At 38.0% G+C, this 20,554-nt stretch overlaps 1 long non-coding RNA gene across 1 annotated transcript in view; it reads left to right on the top strand.

Annotated features, from left to right (window-relative positions):
* The window catches only part of LOC142140497 (uncharacterized), a 129,500-nt gene that overhangs the window by 70,430 nt on the left and 38,516 nt on the right, over window positions 1-20,554 (top strand). The window lies entirely within an intron of this gene.

The raw sequence follows: 20,554 nt of genomic DNA, 5'->3' as shown, positions 1-20,554 counted from the left end.
ATCAGGAGATTTTGGGTTCCAACTACAAAGTCTTTACACTTATTTTGTCTCCTCTCTCTTCAGGCCTTGAGCAACCAGGGAAGCACACACATTGGGCTTTAGTCAGCAGCACGGTGCCTCAGTGGTTAGCACCTCTGCCTCACAGCGCTGTGGTCATGAGTTCAATTCCCGACCATGGCCCTATATGTGAGGAGTTTGTATGTTCTCCCCGTGTTTGCGCGGGTTTCCTCCGGGTGCTCCGGTTTCCTCCCACACTCCAAAAACATACTGGTAGGTTTATTGGCTGCTAATAAATTGACCCTAGTCTGTGTGTCTCTCTGTCCCTGTCTGTCTGTGTATGTATGTATGTATGTATGTATGTATGTGTGTGTGTTAGGGAATTTAGACTGTAAGCTCCAATGGGGCAGGGACTGATGTGAATGAGTTCTCTGTACAGCGCTGCGGAACCAGTCGCGCTATATAAATAAATAGTGATGATGATGATGATAGTCATTAAAAAGAGCAAAACAATAAAGGAGTGAATTTGATTCTGGACAAACCATGTTACAATGCAAGGGGTGCAATATTTTTTTTATTATTTTGCATGTAAAGAAAATACTGGCTGCTTTTTCATGTAGCACACAAATACTTGATAGCTTTATTTTTACACTGAAATGTAAAGTTGATCTAGGACATGTCCTACCCCAACTATAAATATGTCCCCACATTTTAAATTTACCTCCCCCCCTCCAAAGCAACATGGTTTTGCCAAGGTGCAAAGTAACACCATTTTTTTTTTAAATTGCTCTCCTTATTAACTCAGGCCCATTAATTCTAATCTCTACAGGAACAAAATAGTTGCAAGATCAAAGGACAACAACAGGTCAGGTCCAGGAATAAGGAAGGCAAAAAATACTTCTCAGTCTTCCTATGAAATTGGAGGTGTTTTGGGGACCTCATTAATCTTCCTCTTGCTCTTCCATTTGAAGTTTTTACTGTACTGTCTGATCTCAGTGTACAAAAATTTAGATCATTGTATGAATCAATGTTCCAGATAGTTTTACATAGAAGTGTTTCTGTTCATCATCACCAATTATTTATATAGCGCCAACATATTCTGTAGCGCTTTACAATTGGGGTCAAACACAGTAATAAACAAACTGGGTAAAACAGACAAAGAGGTGTACTTAAAAAATTAGCTATACATTTCGATCAGATATATTCTACTAAATGCCCACCGCTCTTCGAAAATATCAAAAAAGGATCTGGCAAGACGGCACCCACTTTGTATTTCTTGGTTCGGTAGAGTAACATCCATTAAAATTAATCTCCTCCCCAGATTATTATACTTAATTCAGTCCCTCCCAATCAAAGTCCTGTACGCCTATCATCATCATCATCATCATTTATTTATATAGCACCAACATATTCCGTAGCGCTTTACAATTGGGGACAAGCATAATAAACTAATAAACAAACTGGGTAAAACAGACAAAGAGGTGAGAAGGGCCTGCTCGCAAGCTTACAATCTATGGGACAATGGGAGATTGACACATGAGGTTAAGTCTACATTTTGCATTTCGGCCCAGCCAAACTGCAAAGTTAAAAGTGACTCATAAGCTTAATGATCCTGTCACACAACAATGTTGGTCAAGGGGTTGTTGTTTTGTGTGAAATTGTGTAACGGGTGGTAATAGGGTAATGTAGTGAGGTTAAGAGGGTGGTTGAGGAATATTATAAGCTTGTGTGAAGAGGTGGGTTTTCAGAGAATGGTTGAAAGTTTGTAGACCAGAGGAGAGTCTTATTGTGCGAGGGAGAGAATTCCATAGAGTGGGTGCAGCCTGAAAGAAGTCCTGTAACCGGGAATGGGAGGAAGTAATGAGGGTGGAAGAGAGACGCAGATCTTGTGCAGAACGGAGTTGCCAAGTTGGGAGATATTTTGAGACAGGAGAGGAGATGTATGTTGGTGCAGCTTTGTTGATGGCCTTGTAGGTTAGTAAAAGTATTTTATATTGGATTCGGTAGAAAACAGGCAACCAGTGTAGAGACTGACAGAGTGGTTCAACAGAGGAATAACGATTTGCAAGGAAAATCAATCTTGTCACAGCGTGCAAAATAGATTGTAGGGGTTTTAGTCTGTTTTGGGGAAGACCAGTAAGGAGGGAATTACTCTACCTTGCAAAACCTGATATCTAGAGATGTGCATCCTACATACATAATATGTCAGTGTTGGCTGTCATTAAATATTCATAAAATTATTAGCAACACATAGTGTCACTGAATGGCAGCCCTGCATAGCGCTCACCCTTTAATGGACTTAACTAGAAATGAGAGAAGTCCAAAAATGATTTGAGCGATTGCAGTTTAGTAACGATGAAAGAATGGCAAAAATAAATATAAAAAAATCCCCATCAGCAGAGGAAAAACAGCTTCCAATTTACGCGGACATCTGTGCTATAGATTTTGGTGAACAACACGTTTTTGATGTTGTCCATACAGTTTAAGTAAATGAGTTTTAAATGAACTAATATTGTGTTGTAATTTAATGGTATTACTGGTTCATTGAGAGCAACGCCATTAAAACAGAAGAAAACATTCCCTGAGCCCAGATGAACGTCTCACATTGTAATTTAGAATCAGGTAAATTGGATGTGAGAAGTGCATTCTGGAAAATAATCCGATGATAAAATGGAGCAATGACTAATCCTGCTCGTGTGAATCTCATTATCAAGACAGTATGTAGCTGACAACTGTTTTCTTTAAGGAAAACCTGAGATGGGGAGAATGAAATGAAAAGTGGCTGAACCTGTCTTTTATCATTTGGAATTCTCAGGTCACCTTCATTTATCTTATATTTGCAGTGATTGTTTTTTATTCCTCAGTGCTAACAAATTATCAGAGCTGCAAATATATGAGGATTTCTGCTAAAGTAAAGGAAACCTCAGGTTTAAAGAGAAACCACTGATAAAACATATTTTCTTTATATATCTCCCCTAGTTAACAATCTGTAAGCACCCCCCATCCCACATCTAACAGTCCTGGTTTTTCAGTACTGATTTCCAATAACCAAAAGGACTAAATTAGAATATGACATAGGCTCACAGGAAAAGGGATCTGGGATTATCTGGTCTGGATGGATGTGTATCAGTGGCGAACGCATGGGGGGGGTTCTGAGTCTCTAGAAACCCCCCGCCCTGCGCTAACTAAGTGGCCACTATAGCTGCACTGTCCTATACAGCAGCCGCGGCGCTGTCAAAGAAGCGTCCGCGGCGGTGCTGTATTGTATACAGCACCGCCGCAGAACAGACGCTTCTTAGACAGCGCCGCGGCTGCTGTATAGGACAGCGCTGGCGAAACGGAGCATGCTCTCTCTCCCTCATGCGCCGCTGTGTATAATTAAATAAAAGAGTCTAGGGGGGGGGGGGGGGCGGTGGGAGAGTTAGTCAGAACCTAAGTCCAGTGTTATGGGCAAGGACCATGTCATTTAATGTGTGACACTGTGACCATTGCATACAACATGTAGAAAGTTAGCGGATTCTTCATTAGTGAGTAGTCCTGTGATGTCTGTCGGGACGTCACCAGAACAGCCTCTAACAGGGAGATCTACATTTGGGCTCTCCTGATAGGTAGCTTAATAGATCATTATAAACGTTATATCATCATCATCATTTATTTATATAGCACCACTAATTCCGCAGCGCTGTACAGAGAACTCATTCACATCAGTCCCTGCCCCATTGGAGCTTACAGTCTAAATTCCCTAATATAGACACACACTCACTCACTCACAGGCAGACAGACAGAGAGGGAGAGACTAGGATCAATTTTGATAGCAGCCAATAAACCTACCAGTGTGTTTTTGGAGTGTGGGAGTTCTCTGTACAGCGCTGCGGAATCAGTGGCGCTATATAAATAATGGTGATGATGACGATGAGCATCACACACCTGTATCTTTTATTGAGGTTCTTGTATTGCGATATGTTTATGTAACTTTCCAACCTCCTTATACTGTGTGCTAATACTATATGAAATAGGTCCATTTTAATGATATGATATATAACATGTTGACCACTGATGTTCATATTGGGTCACTGTATATTGTGTGCAATAATAGAATTATTAAAAATAAAAATAAATAATAATAATTAATAATAAAAAAAAAATCCAGTTATTAAGTAAGAGACGTGACTTAGGGTAGCTAATTTGCATATAACACAGCTACTTACCTACATTTTTTATGGTCCTTTATTTAGTTAAGTAAGGTGTCAGTAGTGGCCCTTCCTGAACAGTCTTTAGAACATCTGGAGCACATTTAGACACATCTGAACCTGCCCTAGTGGAAATTACAATTAAAAATTATAGATATTTTCCAAACTGTTCTGTGCAATATTTGCCTCTTTCTCCATTCGGCAGCAAAATTTTGCACCATTCCCCACTGAATTTGGGCTTAGTGTTTCCAAACCTAATCCCACCATACAGCAGGATGTATTAACCTTCATCATCCTAACTCCATTCATAGACCATATGAATATACATCTACAGAGCGGAATGATAATCTTCTGTATTGCGAGACAAGAGCGGAACTTAAAGATTACATGGCTGGAAATGTGCACCTCGGCGAAACAGCCTGTTCATAAACTTAATTTTGTGTGAAATTTCACGAATGAATTTAAACACTCAACCCCAATACTAATGCAACAATGCTTACCACTCTGCCACCGCCTAAAGGATTTTACGTTATACACTACAATTATTTTCAAATTTGTTTTCCTCCTTATTCTAGGAAAACAAAGAAAATGAATCTATAATTTTCATATATTTAAATTAAGTAATAAAACTTTAATGACACATTTACACTCAAGCTCACATTATTACTCCAGAAGCTCAATAAATGTAAATTTTGCAGTACAGGGTAGTTTTGCAATTAAATGCACATTATTCTTTTTACTATGATGCTGTAAGTCATTTGTTTTAATGTTCTTTAAATTCTTTCTCTTCTTTCTTGTTTTTTGTTTTGATATGACTTAAATGGTGATTTTCAAACTCTCCGATTTACTCATCATGTAGAAATGCTATTGTTGTCCTTATTCTGAATTTGGTCTGCAGTACCTCTCTGCTTCCAGAGGTGCTACTGTTACACCTGGCCAGTTTCTCCTTGCCTGCAAGGGGTTAAACCCTCATCATCCGATCAGGATCATGATCACCTGTGACTGGGCTTTTTAAGACTGTCTTTTCCTACAGGCCAGTGCCAGTTTGTTTGTTCTGGATTAACTCCTGTGATCTGGACCTGATTATCTGACTCCTGTTTGTTCCACTGTTTTGCACCTTTGCTTTTGACCAAGACCCCAGCTTTGTTTGACTTTGCTTCTGTCTTCACTCTGTTTTAACTACCACAACTTTCTGTAGTATTCATACAGGGAATACCTATCAGCTTCTTAACCAATTGCATCAAGAAGTGAACATTTCCTCAGCTTCCGTGCTGCTCAATGTATACTATACCCTATATACAAATTATTTAAAGAGCCTTTAATGGGATTGCAAGGGCTGGATTTATGATGTGAAAGCTCCCGGGTCTCTGAACTACAGTATTTGTCAGTTTTGCAAAATGACCATCCTGAATATAATTTGTAGCCGCAGGTCCATTAGTCAGGGGCTCTGGAGGAGCCAAAAACTCAATGTTGACATTAAGGTAAAACACAATATCTTACAACTCGGTAGGTGTGGGAGTCTCTTGGAGACACCCTCTTAATTACTTTTTAAAGATATTGTTAAAAAGATAGAATTAGAATTTAACACACCAATTTAAGTCCAGATTTTAATCTTCTGTAACATTTTGTCTTTTCTGGTTTTGCTTTTTTATGCAACAGAAGCCACTACTAGGAATCCTGCAGTACTGAACACAGATAAAGGACAGATGTGAGGTAGAAGGTCTGAAATGTTACAGCAACAATCTTTTTATTACTAATACTGTTTTTCAATGTTTTTTCTTCTTTGAATTAAATAGTGAGATCTTGGGAACATGACCTATTCACAAGGGTGGGTGATATTTATGGACACCTGTTACCTGCATAGATCAAAGATTTTCTCTTTCTAGCATTCTTTTCCATTTCCTGCCTTTCCTTTTCCATGGACCTTGTGACCCATCTGAATTCTCCAGCTTAGTGTCCGAGCATTCTTTCCCTTGTGATACAGAATAATCTAGCATCATATATTTCCAGTTATCATTCCTATATGTATGTATGAGGAAAGTGAGGAACACTGAAACGATCGTTGGGCAATACTTGGTAACATGTTTTATACTTCATTAAATGTTTTGAAATTGTTTTCCTAAGCCCGTGCTGGTTTGTTCATATACACTGAACATCCATGGATTTATATATATATATATATATATATATATATATATATATATATAAATATATATATATGTTTCCTCCTGATGAAGTTTCTTTGAGAAATGAAATGCTTTGAGGCTATTCTACTTTGGAGTCTGTGCTAAAGTGTTGTATCCTGGTCTGAGTGGTACCTGTGATGTCCCCCATTTGACTTTTTGTATGGAAGTCCTGGGTGAGAATTTACCTGGATACATCTGTGTAGGACTGCTAAGACAGCATATCCAGTACTTATGAAATACAGATACGCTATACTTGTTCTTTAAATTATGTGAGTGCATAACACATATGTTTTTGTGAAATAAAATATTTATTGTGTAAATGTAATCTTGGTACCTCTTTTTTTTTTTTTTTTGCAATTTTGATTAAAAAAATCAATTTTTTGGGGCATAAAATAACCGAATTTAGTGCTCCACCTGTTTCTTGGATAAGTAATGTAATTGTAACGCTAATAAATTATGAAAAAAACAGTTTAATTCCTGGTAGGCCGTCATTAATTCTACACACAAGCCAGATGGTCTTCCTCTCCATCTATGCATATTGGCAATGCAGCCATCGTCTTTGGGTGTATATTACACCCTACACTTATAGTTAAATATATAAAGAAATGGACAAAGGTAGTTTGGTTTCTGTCTCTATAGGCCCCCCCTCCACTTGTAGAAAATAGTAAAAAATTCAGCCGTTATAGACTGTACAATATAAATTGAAATGGACAAAGCCAGTTTAGGGTCAGTCTGTGTATGACACCCTACCCTTATTGAGAAATTGGCAAAACAGCAGCCTTTCCAGATGGTACGTGATATGGAAATGCCCCAAGTCCCTTTCCTATTTGGGGGTAGATTGCACCCTACACTTATACTTATACTTATAAGTATACTTATTTTTTTTGAGGTGTGTTTTTTTCCCTGATTCAAAAATACTTTTTCAGAGGCTTTATCACATGTCGTACTGGGAACACTAGTTTGGGCGGGTTCGGATCTCGCCCATCTCTAATTTTAGCCCAAAAAATTAAATTTTGTAAAAAATAGCAAAACAAAACCAAAACCAAAACACGCAAGGGCGGTTTTGACAAAACCAAAACCCGAAGGTAATCCAGATCCAAAACCAAACCCAAAACACGGGGGTCAGTGAACATCTCTAGTTCTTGTATAATACTGTGCATATATTTATCTGTACTGTATAAATGTATGTAAATATATCAGTAAAGTTCTTTCTGTTCTGTATGATTAAAGGATGTAAGTATATCTTTACACTTTTAATTTACTTTGGAGACTTTCTGGCAAAACATTTTATGATTATTATTATTATTACTCTTATTTATTTATTTATTTATTTATAAGGTGCTACAGATTCCGTAGCGTTGTATACTGAATTAAGTAATAAATAGATGAGGTTATACATATAAGTAGCACAGATGAGTGTGAGTAATGCTATGGGGACTCGCACAGAGGGCAGCAAAGGACACGACAGGACGTACAAGAGAGTCAGACAGTGGACAAACGTGGAACAATAGACAGAGAGGACCCTGCCCGCAAGAGCTTACAATCTAGAGATGTCTGACATATAGCTGCAGGTAAGTGGCCACTTGGAAGAAGAATCTGATTATGAATCCCTTCCAGACAATGGACTCCACTTCAATTGGATTGTAGGAATTTCTTCCCCTGTACTCTTTGTCGTGCATTTTTGACACATAATACAGCGACGGTGCAGTATAAGCTCCTCTTGGTGACATGACATTGGCACGTATGCTCTCAGGTTTCAATCACAGTGCACTAGTTTGGAAGTAGCAGAGTTTTTCGGAGGAACAGAAGTGTGCATCGGCTGATGGGAGGAGTTGGGTGGAGCAAGGTCGTTCTTTGCTAAGCACATAGTAGGTGCACCGATGTGGTTAGTTTTGCAGAGCAGCTTAAAAATTAGACTTCATTTTGAAGAATGCTATTTAACGATTATTTAAATTAGATGAAGGGTACATTCTTGGGGGCATTCCTTGATTTGAGGTGCACATTCAACAGTATGCAAAAACATGTTTGCATAAGCTCTGTGCTGGCAGAATTTGTGTCCTGCCTTTTTTATGGGATACATTGTGTTACTTCCAGTCGCACTTTTGCAAAGAATATTATTTCTAGATGCATTGTGGCCAATGTGAGAAAAACCCTACAAATATGGCATGGTGTCGTGTTACTCTCATGATTAACGGTAAGCTATAAATACAGGTAAACCAACAGTATTTTATGAGAAAAAGAAAAATGTTTAAGTTCATGAAAGTAATAGTTCTAATCTGGTAGGGGGTTGGTCTGTGATATAATATTAACTCTATGTGTTTATCAGCCTCCTCACAAACCTAGGTGAACTTCTAGTTTGTTTATTATTGTATAGGATCAATAATTCTAACAATTCTAATCAAAACAAGAGAGCCCATAGTAAATGCTTGCAGTTTACAAAATGATCACTAGGTTGTGCTAACTCATTAAATATCACTATTTTACATACAGTATGAACCTGACTTAACTTATGGATTTTAAATCTAAACAAAATTATACAGCTAGATGGAACTGGAACATGTATTGTGCTTAATTACTATTTTGCAATATTTTTAATACTGTAATGTTATGTAAGGATGTCTGTAGAAGGATTAAAGCTTATGATTAATTCCCCACCTTTGTATAAATGATCCCAAACATTTAAATGCAATCAATGGGGACATCAACCATGAAAACACAAATGTATTTCACGCATCGTTTGGTGTTTTTCAAGAACTAATATCCGCAGTAAGAATTTAAATGGAACTCATTGCAAAAAGACAATGGAAAAAAGATGAATTTTAATGTGAATTTAAAATCGCAGCCCAGATTACAGGCACTTTCTTTGTTTATAATTGTATTTAGATGCGCGCTGGAAGATTACTAGGCTCGTAAGAGATTAAAGGGATTCCCCAAAAAAGATTATATCATGAAAGTGCAGATAGCAGACAGGTGAATAAGTGAGAATTGCAAGAAAAGATAGATGAAGAAAAAGAGGGTGAGTGATTAAAGAGGAGATGCAATGGGAAAAGCAGAGAAGTTGAAGGAGGGGTTTCTGACCAGCTGTTAAAATAGGTGTTGAAGTTAAACATAATTGAGGCAAAAATGTATAGGTACAAAGTGGGCAGCACGGTGGCTCAGTGGTTAGCACTTCTGCCTCCCAGCACTGGGGTCATGAGTTGAATTCCCGACCATGGCCTTATCTGTGTGGAGTTCTTATGTTCTCCCCGTGTTTGCGTGGGTTTCCTCCGGGTGCTCCGGTTTCCTCCCACACTCCAAAAAAATACTGGTAGGTTAATTGGCTGCTATCAAAATTGACCCTAGTCTCTGTCTGTGTATGTTAGGGAATTTAGACTGTAAGCTCCAATGGGGCAGGGGCTGATGTGAGTGAGTTCCCTGAGTACAGCGCTGCGGAATCAGTGGCGCTTTATAAATAAATGGTGATGATGATGCCTCAAAATTAGTAAAATTGGGCATCTTTGAGGCCATAATAGATTTATATGCATCTCTCCTGAATCTGGAGCCATCTTAACTTAGTATAAAATAAGGTACAGACATTGGTAATTAGAACTAAATAGGAATTTCCTCATCGTAAAGGGTCTGCAAATCCTGCACAACTTTTCTTTACCAATGACGGCTGTACTTGATTTCCATCAAGTTAGAACGAGTTATTTAGTTGAGGTTGCAAACTATATTATAATATATCTAGTTAATCTTGCAGTGGCAATCGGAGACTGTTAAAGTGCAGAAGGAATACTAGCTGTGAGTGAAAAGTTTGTTAATTTTCAAGTTTCTACCAATTTCAGTGTTTCGAGGCAACCAAATTGGCTCACGGAGAATATTTTTGAAAATTGGAACAAAATTGTCCTTTGAAAATTCCTTTTAGACTGGAATTTACTTTTACAATATTATTTAAGTAGAAAAAACATATATAAGAATAACATTGAAAACCCCTTTCTGTACCCTTAAAACACATTTTGAAAAAAGTTTCTTTTAAACTTTTTTTTACACTCTTAAATAAGGTGACATGTGTGAGGAGACGACCATATGGGAAGGTAGATTCTAACAGTGGACAGAATAAACTTATAGCTTATGCATGTGATGCTATAATGAGAGGTTTTATGAGTCTATTGTGTACTATAGTTCATGGAACATTTGTTTACCAACAGGAAGATTTTATCCTCCTCACTATTTTCTTACACTCTTCCTAGACAGTCTCGTTATACTATGCATTCTGTTCAGCCCTTTTTATTATAAGTCCTGAATACTACAGTCATTGTCACCAATAAAAGCCTCCAGCCCTCACATAGTCCTTTCTTCAATAGTTACTGTATCAAGGCTGTATAAAACACACAATCACAATGCAGATATATATATATATGTATAAAGCAGTATATTTTGCTAGACAGCAATGTTACAATATATATTCAATAACATTATCTTACACACTGAACATATACCAGCTCAATATAGATGATAAAACATCTATGTGTAGGTACATTAACTGCCATTATTGATTACTTTCTGTGTCTCCAATACAATTCCTATTGACATGTGCATGTATAAACCTTGGATCATTACAGTACAGCCCTGCTGTCTATTCACTGCAATTCTTCCCATAGATCATTCTCAATATTTTCCTTTCTCATAATAATCTTTATCTGGTACAACACAACTGCTTCCATAAAACTACTGCCCCAGTACAACTTCCATTCTCCCAGTACATCTTTCACGCTCCCAGTACAACTTCCCTGCTCCCTGTACAACCTCGCTGCTCCCAGTACAACTTCCCTGCTTCTGGAACAACCTCTCTGCTACCAGAACAATCTCTCTGCTCCAAGAACAATCTATCTGCTCCAAGTACAATTTTTCTGCTCCCAGAGCAACCTCTCTGCTCCCAGAACAACCTCTCTGCTCCCAGAACAATCTCTCTGCTCCTAGAACAATCTCTTTGCTCCCAGAACAACCTCTCTGCTCCTAGAACAACCTCTCTGCTCCCAGAACAATCTCTCTGCTCCCAGAACAATCTATCTGCTCCAGGTACAATTTTTCTGCTCCCAGAGCAACCTCTCTGCTCCCAGTACAACTTTCCTGCTCCCAGAACAACCCCTCTGCTCCCAGAACAACCTCTCTGCTCCCAGAACAATCTATCTGCTCCAAGTACAATCTATCTGCTCCAAGTACAATTTTTCTGCTCCCAGGGCAACCTCTCTGCTCCCAGTACAACTATCCTGCTCCCAGAGCAACCTATCTGCTCCCAGTACAACTATCCTGCTCCCAGAACAATCTATCTGCTCCAAGTACAATCTATCTGCTCCAAGTACAATTTTTCTGCTCCCAGAGCAACCTATCTGCTCCCAGTACAACTATCCTGCTCCCAGAGCAACCTCTCTGCACGCAGTACAACTTTCCTGCTCCCAGAACAACCTCTCTGCTCCCAGAACAACCTCTCTGCTCCCAGAACAACTTCTCTGCTCCCAGAACAACTTATCTGCTCCCAGAACAACCTCTCTGCTCCCAGTACAATTTCTCTGTTCCCAGAACAACTTCTCTGCTCCCAGAACAAGACTGCTGGGCCTGAGCTTTATAAAGCCTGGGCCAGTGCTCCCATCATCTTCATCATGTTCCACACGTTGTCTGTAGGGTGCATACTCGCACACATCCCGTGCACACATACTCTGTGCTTGCACCAGCATGCATTCTGCGGGCACAGGCACCTGCACCGTGCTGCTCAGGTGCCAGGCCACACTGTATGTGCAGGAGCAGGCCCGACAATATTGTATAGAACCCGCGATGACATTGCAGAGGAAGGAAGAGGAGCAGGAAGAGCAGTAGGGACAGGAGAGAGGACAGGAGCAGTCAGCTCCTTTACAGGGGGCAGCCCCCAACCTTCCTGTAAATCGGAGGTTTGAAAGAAATAGGACACGAACAAGGTTCTGTGAACAAATGTTCCCAATATTCGCCAATATGTCAAATACATAAAATGAGGGGCAAATCAGTTGATGGGAGACTACACTGGGATCCTCCAATAATTCAGCTGTCAAAGTTTGTTCAAGGAATGTAAACTTGATGGGATTTCATTGATGAGACCAATTGTTTTTAGCATTTTAGTTGCATAATAATGACACAGCATTTCTATTACACCAAGACCCCCACGGAGCTTGGATTACTATAGATAACGTTTAGCATAGAGCATTTTTTTCTCTACTAATTTAATATAAGTGGATGTACTTGAAAAACACATTTCAAACCCAACATGAGACATGAATACAGTGTAGGATAATCATTTTAATACTTTTATAGTCCCCATATCAGAAAACATGGACATATCCACATTTATGAGGCCTGAGATAATTTTCATTTTTTTGAAAAATTATAGGATAAGAAATATTGTACAAATAATTTTCAAGATTTTATTGAGCGATATTTTACTTGAAGGCAAAATTGTCACCACAGAGAGCCCTAAGGGGGAAAAATAATACATTATTACAAGTCTCAGAGCTTAAAGAATTTATTGGAAATGTATAGCTAGGCTGATGGAAGGCTTTCATTAGGCTGAGGAGAGATATAGGGCTGGAAAATGTGAACAAGTAAATTAGAAGCAAATGCATTGTTACAGTTTCCTTTCGGGACTGAAAACATGTGAAAACTATTTCTTTTTTTTAGTTGTTTTTTATGTTTTTATGTAAATAAGGCATTATCTAACTGAACATACTATTGGTTACTTGAGAGAAGGAGGAGTAGCAATGTTAACCCTCAAATATGTATAACCTTCATTTACTATGTAGTCACATTATTATGGATCTTCTAAATCCAGGTTTTAAAATAAAAGTAGAAAATAATTAATTATTTTCTTGAAAAATGTATTGATCAGTGAATCTAATTAGATGTTATGTCATCCATAGTTAAATTAAACTTGGTGTCACAAGTGGTCTATAGCCAGGCTAGTTGTTTATTTCACCTTTAGCAGCCATCTTCCCCTTAGAATTAAAGGCTAATACATACAATTACAGTCACGGACTAGTATGGCTGCAGGTAGTGGGCAACACAAGTTGGGTCAACTTCTATCGGGCACAGCATTGCCAAATCAGAATGCAGAGATCAACACGTAAAACTCTGGAACAGGTGTAAAGGTTCAAGGGTCAGGAGACAAAGCAAGTGTCAGCAACATTAAATTGTCCAGAGTCTACTTGATTTAGCACAGTTCTAACCTGCATCCAGGACAGGATTACCTAAAGAGGGGAGGGGACCACCAAAGTGCCCAAAGTTAGCTTGATCTAATAATATTGTAAGTGCATTTACTTTATGGTTTTATAGACCTAAAAACTTCTTGTATTTGATCTATTGTATTTTTTTTTAAATGTTTTCTCTTAGCGTCTGTCTCTCAGTTTTTATACGACAACATATTCCACCATGTGCCGCTAATCCTTCTATGTGGATGAAGCAGCTGAAATTAAGGTTCTACTACAGGGCTGGCCAACCAATCAGAGAGAAAGAAGCAAAAACTATATCTGTGTCTATAGATACCACAAAATGCCAACTTTACCTTTTATATGTGGAGGAATATACATGTGCACAGTATAAACACTCGCATACGTACTGTAAACACATACTTAAATATAACATCATTTACAATATCTTGCTAAGCGAAAAAGAAAATATCGGACATTGCTAAAATATTCACAATAATCATCAAATCAGAACAGCTCTGCACTGCACAGCTCTGTGTCCAGCGGAGGAGGGTTCAAAGGGCTACTTATAGTAGCAGTATAGTATAGTCTCACCGTACCTCACGCTGCTACTGCATCCACAGTTGCTGTAGAGGAAACTGTTTAAGGATAAAAAAAACAGAAATTACAAACATGCCCCTCTTCCCTCTTTACATGAACCTCTTACCTCATTACATGCCCATCAACTCTTCCCACATGTCCATTACATGCACATTAGCCTCCCCAGGTCATCAGACCTCTCCACATGCCATCCAGTCTACACACATGCCACATAAATGCCCATCAGATATCCTCACATGCCCATCAGACTTCTCCAAATGACAATCAGACCTCTCCACCTGCCATAGATCTCCCTACATGCAATCAGACATCTCCAAATGTCCCTTAAATGTCTATCAGGCTCTCCACATGCCACCAGATTCCACCACAGGCCTTTAAATGCCTCAAGACCTCCACAAATGACTCTTACATACACATCAGCCTCCTCAAATTCCATAAGATCTACTTATATTTTTCATACATGCCATCAGACTTCCACACATGCCCCAGATATGCCAATCAAATCTCTCCACATGCCATCAGACCTCCACACATTCCATCAGATCTCCTTACATGTCCATCAGCATCTTCACATGCCCCTTACTTAGCTCTCACGCCTCCCACACTTAGCTGCTGGAGCCTATCCTGAGGAAGGAAGGAGAGCGCAGTAGACAATCCTCCTCCTTCTCTGATTGGATTGCCTTTGAAACCATGACCTCCCTGCATTGTGCATAGGAGGTCACATGACGTGGCTGTTCTCTGTCAGTTGAGCAGCTGACTGTTTTCCAGCCTACCCCTACTGGCGCCCGGAGCCTCATGCTTTGGTGATGCTCCCTGACAGGAGCCACATTTCAAAGCTCGAAGAGCTATTGGTTTACCACCACTGTTGTACTACTTCATTTAAAGGAAGCTTTTACTGCATAATAGGTAGCGCTGACTTTATAATACCTCTGGGGCATCAAGTAATGCCAGACCAGGACTTGTATAGATAGCATGCGCATTGACAGCTGCAGAATGATGACTATGCAGGTGCAAGACACGCCAAAGATTGTAAGAAACAGGCAACAGGATGTGCGCATGCCTAGGCAAATTCCAACCAAGTATGCGCATTTCACTGTTTGTAAAACATTCAAAACTGTATAGTTTAAATACGTTTAAACATAACTTTTAGAAGCATATAGCTGTTTTTGTGTGATTAGCATTTTCCTCCTTCATTCTCTACGGCCTGTTGTGTTTCACTATTCAGAAGGTACTTACTATATGACGAATACACTGATTGTGCGGCCTAAGTCACCTAAACCAGGCTATATGAGTGAATGGAGAAGGGAATATTATAAAGTGAGTGTAGGCTGCTATTGTACAAACACAGTGAACTTACATACACAGCCATAACGAATTAATTAATGACAGAAACATGTCATGGTGAACCTTTATTGTTGTATTTATGGTAACAGACAACGCTTTATATTTAATGGTCAAATCATTTTAAATGCATTCTAGTTACTAAAGAAACTGCAGACTGCCCAGAGGCTAGCTACAGCTTACAACAAGACACCACCATATTTCCCAAAGTGAGCCTAATTTATTAGATTTTTGCCATGACAATCCAGTTACCTTTATACTTCGACTTCATTGCAAACATATGTTTCAGTAGATTATCAGCATCAGTTTGAAATATTGAGAATGTTTTTGATCAATATTGAGTGCTATATATTTCTAACATCATAGAATGGGGCATAGAAATCTGGAAGAAATTTGAGAAATCTGCAAAAATAAAATGACAGTCCATACTTTACTATATATAAACTAATATCTCAATATTATTCATTTAAACTGTATACTTTATGATCTCAGTTGGGGGATTTACAAATACACACTGACTAGCGCAAAACCATTTTTTTCCAGTGCTTTTTATTATTATTATTATTATTTTTATTGTTATTATTGTTATTATTATTGATATTATTATTACTATTATTACTATTATTGTTTATTTATATCAAAGTACGCATGTGACAGTCTAAGTAATTTACATGGTGCACTGCAAAATACTTTTGTTTTACACCGCTGCACTTCGATGGTCTCATGGTGCACACATATTCTCGGCACTTGGGAGAAGACTTCGTCAACAAAAAATTCACTTTGATGTGAAGAGCTGTAAATGTCACCAGGGGTGCAACTCGACATTGGCAGGCCTCATAGCTAAGTTTTGATAAGGAAGCAGCTCTAACTTTCTGGGCCTCTGTCATCATCATCATCAACATTTATTTATATAGCGCCAGCAAATGCCGCAGCGCTTTACAACTGTCTCTGCTCTTTTCCTTTTAGAGCGGTAGACTACAGGGGTGATGGACTTTCCTGGGTGTGCGAGGGGTCTCCCAAGGGGTTTTGGAAGGGCCACATCCTCCTGCACCCACGCTAGCTCCACCATGGAATGTCAAAGTCTAATATATTATCCATTTAGGGGTAGCGAGGCAGAAAGTCATTTCCTGATATTTTTTTGCAAAACGCCCAATATATATATATATATATAGTCCTCTCTCGTTTTCTCAAGCTCCATTTTATAACAGACAGCGTGTAGTGAGGAGGTTACCTGCGCTGCTCTGCTCTGAAAATAGCATTCAGGGTGACATAGAGAGACATAGAAAAGCAGTTCTGTAGAGATTAGTCAGCCACAATAGTTTGCTGATCAATTGCTTTTAATTTCAATCTTTGAGAGAGTTTACACGGACCAGTGGCTACTGGTTGTTATTAATGCATATATAATAGTACTAGTATATAGACTGAGTTAGATATCATTCTGAACTAAGTAGTATATTTAGTGGAGGAAAACAGTAGCAGCAGAACTTTTTCAAATTTAAAGTTTTCTACTGGAAGTAAACTAGTGGGGGGCAGTGATATCTGAAATAATTCTGAAAAAAAAACCTGGGTGTTTGATGTTCATCAGCAGCTGCACACCCCCAAAAAAACACTATATATTCTAATCTTTTCTGTTTCTCAATACTTGTCAATTTGTAAAGGGTCATTTAGTGACATCTATATTTACAAAATGGTGTTTGCATATGAGTGTCAACAAATGATGATGATAAATAAATGGTCTACAAACTTTCAAGTGTTCTCTGAAAACCCACCTCTTCAGACAAGCTTATAATATTCCTCAACCACCCTCTTAACCTCTCTACATTACCCTTTTACCACTCGTTATACAATTTCATACAAGACAACTACCCCCTGACCAACATTGTTGTGTGACAGGATCATTTAGCTTATGAGTCACTTTTACCTTTGCAGTCTGGTTGGGCTGCAAAGTAGACTTAACCTCATGTATCAAACTCCCATTGTCCCATAGATTGTAAGCTTGCGGAAAGGGCCTTCTCACCTCTTTGTCTGTTTTACCGAGTTTGTTTATTAGTTTACTGTGTTTGTCCCCAATTGTAAAGCACTACGGAATATGTTTGCACTATATAAATAAATGATGATGATGATAATGATATATATATATATATATATATATATATATATATATATATCCTAATCTTTTCGATGGACAGAGCATTCATCGGTATCTAAGAGCAGAGTTTTCATACCTTGTTTTATTTATATGTTCTGTGCTGTAATGCTGCCCTTCTGAATCAAACCAGGTGGCTCATATATATTTATGTAAATAATATTTTTATATTCTATTAGTGAAGTGTAAGAAATATGTAAAGCAGACAATTCAAATAGGCCCTTCCACACATGTAAGTATGTATAATACTCACATTGAAGCAGATTTGCTTACCCAAAACTTGTCTTGACAATACAATTGAATATTCTGAGAAATTAAGAGAACAGATTTTGGTCGTGGCATAGAATACATGTAGAGATGGTGATATGATGGCTGAGATTTGCGCTAAGTGTCAATGGCAAATTTACAAAATCCTTCATTAAGACAGCTCACTGCAGACCAGAAGAGGGCTGGCACATTTTAGCCAAGAGGACAAGACTTGACTCAGCAGCCTATTAGAAGCATTTTAAAGGGGAAAAAAATGCAGATGGCCACTATGGGACCGGTCCACCGGCTCCCCAGCGCAACCTACCACTGTTGCAGAATTTGGCCAAAACTGGTGAAAATTTGGACAGTTGTGAAGGGATCATTAGAAAATAGACTGGAAATCACTGGGAAAAAATGTTAATGATACAAATAGTAATATAGGAGCAAAATCAGCTCAAAGTGCCATTATTTTACCTATTTTCCACAGTTTCTATTTCAATCCAGATTCAAAACAAATAAAAACTTTTCAAGCTTTTTTGCCAAGAACTGTCACAAAACCAAAACACGGATGCAATTAGAATCAAAATCACATCCAAAATCAAAACAAAGGGGTCAGCGCACATCTCTATTTTTTTGTACTCCATAAAGTTGCAAACAAGGGTTTTTTGGCAATCTATTAGTCAAGTAAAGTTTATTTTAAAATGTTGTATATTTTATTTTTTGTATTGATTTGGTTTAATGGGCAAGGGTCTTATGAACCACTTTCAATTACACCATAACCACTGGGAAGGCAAAGTTGGTCCTAATCGTATTAGGTACTGTGTCCCTCACTGAACAACTTTACAGCATGCTACAGGTAGTTTCGGGAGCAGAAATCATATCATTTTTGTATTAAAGACACTATTGCTATGTTAGTGATTTGTAGCTTTAATGTGTAATTTTTAAGTTTAAAAGGAAGAATCGCCATTGTGATATATATTTGCAAAAAAAACAAAAAACAGTATGCAATACTGCTTACTTAAAGTGTTTGTCACCCACTCACAGCAATAGTTGCCATTTTGTGGTCTGAACCATTGCTCATTAATATTATCTTTTATTTATAAGTCGCCACAGACTCCATAGCGCTAAACAGTCATAATCGCTAGACGGACATAACACCAAATAAAATAAGTAAATTACATGAGGCAGTTGAGCATAAGTAGCACAGATGAGTGGGAGTAAAATTGTGGGGATTCACACAAGACATGACAAGGAAATACGAGCAAGACGGACTGGGATTGGGGAATTGTGTGTATGAAACTAAGGTGCCCATACCGCTTGGTTTTTGGCTACAGTATTGTTTAGAAGGCTGGTCATATATTCCATTTAGGAAATATGCCATATGAGTTGAGTAAAATCTGTAGTGGTGTCCTGGGGACTTGTAACCCAATTGTCTGTTGGATGACCCTGAGGGTGAGGTCCCAGGAGTCCCGAATTACTGAGCATTCCCTTCCATTTATATTATTATTCTGGATTCCATTTCACCTGACCTCAACTACCTAAAATGTATTCAATTAACAGCAAAACAGAAAAAAAAAAAAAAAAAAGTTATTGTATCCATTACATAATAATAATCTATAATATAAATGTCTAGTGGCGTGTGTTAGTCTGTCTTTATGTGGAAAAAATAAAACCAAGCTGCAGCGCCACCTGCTGGGCGGAGTTATACACTGACCTACTAAATTCTTAGTGTGTGTGGGAAAAAAAATTCAGAAAGGGCTGAAATTTGGTATACTAAGATGTTTTTAATTTGTTAATTTAATTTGTTAATTGTTAAAAGTGTTTATAAAGATTTTAAAAAAAATATATATATATTTCTTGAAGGGGAAGTGACAGTTGGGAGTGGTTGGTGGTTGCCGGGGGTGACAGTGAGGAGTGGTTGGTGGTTGAGGCCTGGGCTAGGCCCAAATGCATGACAAGAACCTTTTTAACACCTTAAGTAGCTTGATTTGACTATAATGCATGAGTATCATGCACGGGTTAACTTGTAAAACATATTCTTAATACTGAGAAATTTAAATAATGAAAATCACAAAAAATAAAATACATAAACTAATGGTAAAAAAAAAAAATAGTAATAAAATATTCTAAACTTTAATTGCTACACAAAGATTAAAATATTAACTTCAATAAGAATTTTACAATCTTTAATTTGTATAATTATTGCATAATAATCTAATGCCTACTAGAACAAATTGCTTTACAGAGCCGAGAGAAAAGTAAAAGATGGTTTAACTTTTATGTTTCATGTAATTGTTTCAAAGAATTGAAAAAAAACAAAAAACAGGAGACGGAGGGGGGCTGGTATGTGCCCCTGCAATTTACAGCTTCCATGCGGTATTGATTCATTGTCACACAGCACCTGGGGCTTTGTTGCATTTGCTGGATAGTCTGATTAAATGGGAGCTTAGACTATGAATGGAGAGAAGCAAGTCATTACCGTGCAAACTATATACTGGCTTCACATCTGTAGTCTTCACTTAAATAGAACTAAAGGAGAATTCCATTTTCTGCAGTTTATATAATATATAAATATAAAATAATATATATATATAATATACAAACATAAAATAAACAATGCTTCATTTCAGAATTATTCTG

Source organism: Mixophyes fleayi, chromosome 2 (genome assembly GCF_038048845.1).
Source record: "Mixophyes fleayi isolate aMixFle1 chromosome 2, aMixFle1.hap1, whole genome shotgun sequence".
In the NCBI taxonomy this organism is placed as follows: domain Eukaryota; kingdom Metazoa; phylum Chordata; class Amphibia; order Anura; family Limnodynastidae; genus Mixophyes; species Mixophyes fleayi.
Note: the sequence above shows the minus strand (reverse complement) of the source record. Positions and strands in the feature narration are given on the sequence as shown.